Here is a 2,489-nt window from a genome sequence, read left to right as displayed (position 1 = left end):
TAATAATTGTGTAAAACAGATTCAAATCACAACTGTATTAATGTAGAAGTATAGTTATTAAAACCCCATTTTATAAAATACCTCGTGTAAAACTGCCTACACAAGTGCTTACCTTCTTTAACTACACAAGCGGAAAAAAAATCACACCCAAAAAAGGTAAAAAATCAGGAGAAAACCCAAGAAAAGCCGACATAAACTTAACCCACAAATTCTCATTCGTGACGGATACTTTTCGTTACAAATGAAGACAGGGCCAAATTTTGCCATTTTACCGATAAATGAGACGGGTTATATTTGTCGTTAAAATGGATACGTAGTAAATGTAACCGATTTAAGACGAAATATAACCACACTCATTTTCTAAGCTATAACAGCTATGGTCACATTTGTTGTTGAAATGGAAACATTTGCTCCGTCTTCATTTATAACAAAAAGTGACCCGCGCAAGGGAGACTCATTGAATTTAACCAGTGCTTCCTGGGCTCTTTGGATCATGAGTTGGATTAGCTGAAGCCCCTGGATAATCATTTAGTTCTATATCCATCCTTCCTTCTCTTTTTCCTTTTACTTCTAAATTAACTATCTCCTGCAGTTGCCACAAATTCTCTTTTTATTATAATTGAATTAATATAAATTGTATAAAGCCTGCGATTTCAAGTTTATTTACTCCCTCCGTTTTGATTAATAGTTAAGCTTAACTACCTTTTTTTAAAGAGGAAGCTGAGATATGGAACTGCGATATTTTTTGACTGAAACAGATGGAGTAATATTAAACAACCTATGAAAATCGATGAATTCTAACCTGTCGAGGCAGAAATTTCGTTGATAGTAAGCTTTGCTTATGTGGGATCGTCATCAAGCCTCCTATAAGGAAAGATATAATAAGTATATATAACCATGAAAAATCGATTTTGTAGGTTGATTATGAGACATAAAAGTCGATACAACAGCTAAAGGAGATTCGAACTTGAAACATACTAGATTCTTATACGAATATATGAAACTTACTCGAAGCAGTGACTGAATTTGTGGAAAGAATGAAGTAGAAGAGTAGTAGAACAAGAATCGAGTATCCCTTGTTGCCGATCATTTTGTGAAGATATGAGCTGAATTAAACTGATTGACGATTAAGGTATAAATAGTGATAACTCGCCACATAAATTGTGAGAAGATGGTGATGAATATATATGAATAATAATAGTGTGATATAAGTAAGTTGGTATTTACCAAATTTAAAGCACTACGACTTGCTAATTTAGGATAAATGTTAGGCTTCTTTCTTTTGTGTAATTAATAATAATGTGGTGGATGTCACTTAGAACTTTAGAAGACCAAATGGTATGCTAAATGTGTGTGGTTTTGATTGGGTAAAGGGCCACTTACTAACACGCATGTGATTTTCTAGACCTTTATTATTTCATTTGTGTTATTTCTATTATTTGTATTTGAGTTTAAGGTGGCAAGAAGCACAAATTATCACTTAAGATCTTTGTACGGTGGATAGTTTTGTACTCCATCTTATTCTCTAAGTTCTTTCATATTTCCTAAAACGATAAATTAACTAAAATCTTTCACTTTTCTTATTTATCTATAATTTATGGTTATAATAACTTATAACCTCATATTCTCTCTCTTACTTTCATTTACATTCATATATCACCATTCTACTAAATTCTACCCAAAAATAAATATGGAAGAACTTAGTGAATAAGATGGAGTAATGCTTATATAACTCATTTATTGTGATATTTAATGTAAAATGTATTATAGAATGGTTACATACCGTATAATAATTTTATATTCCTTCTGTTCCGGTCAATTTTTGTCCTTTGGTTTTGGCACAAAACCAAGAAAAGAGGAGAGAGCCAGTTACTAAATGACAAGTGGAACAAATTGAGGGTGAATGATCAAATTGTTCATCAAGTTTATTCTTAAAATAGAAAAGGGCAACAAAGAATTGAGACACCCCAATATCCAAAAGGACAACAAATGACCGGAACAGAGAGAGTACTTATTTGTAAGCAAGAAGATTTGTTATACCTTTATGATCTTTTATTGCCGTATTATAATCAATACTATATATTAAATCCAGAAACCAAGGTATTTCAATGTAATTAAAGAAAGTTATACAAATTAATTATGCTATATAGTTTTAAATCAATAGCACCGTGTGATGGGCCCGATTAAGGGATCTCAATGCAAATATTATATAGTTTGGGTTAAAAATAAATTATATAAAAGCTTGATAATTTTCCTAAACATTTGTAAGAGACTAAAACATGGTCAATTTCCTTAAAATAAAATAATTAAATAAGATGGTCAATTTCCTTAAAATAAAATAATTAATTAAGATGTTTGGTAATTTTCCTAAATATTTATAGAATACTAGAAGATGGTCAATTTCATTAAAATACAATAATTAATTAGTATAAACATGCACACTTATGGTATTAATTATTATTATCATAAAATTATATATTAAATTTAAA

At 30.1% G+C, this 2,489-nt stretch overlaps 1 long non-coding RNA gene across 1 annotated transcript; it reads right to left on the bottom strand.

Moving 5' to 3' along the window:
- On the bottom strand, positions 1-1,301 carry LOC141607064 (uncharacterized). Its single transcript, XR_012526881.1, has 3 exons — positions 1,009-1,301; positions 803-864; positions 1-586 (listed from the first exon to the last, which is right to left on the bottom strand). It is a non-coding gene; the product is annotated as an uncharacterized LOC141607064 (long non-coding RNA).
- Between the last annotated feature and the right edge of the window lie 1,188 nt (positions 1,302-2,489).

The sequence above is a fragment of the Silene latifolia genome, chromosome 1 (genome assembly GCF_048544455.1).
Source record: "Silene latifolia isolate original U9 population chromosome 1, ASM4854445v1, whole genome shotgun sequence".
Classification (NCBI taxonomy): Eukaryota; Viridiplantae; Streptophyta; class Magnoliopsida; order Caryophyllales; family Caryophyllaceae; genus Silene; species Silene latifolia.
This window is presented reverse-complemented; position numbering and strand designations above follow the sequence as displayed.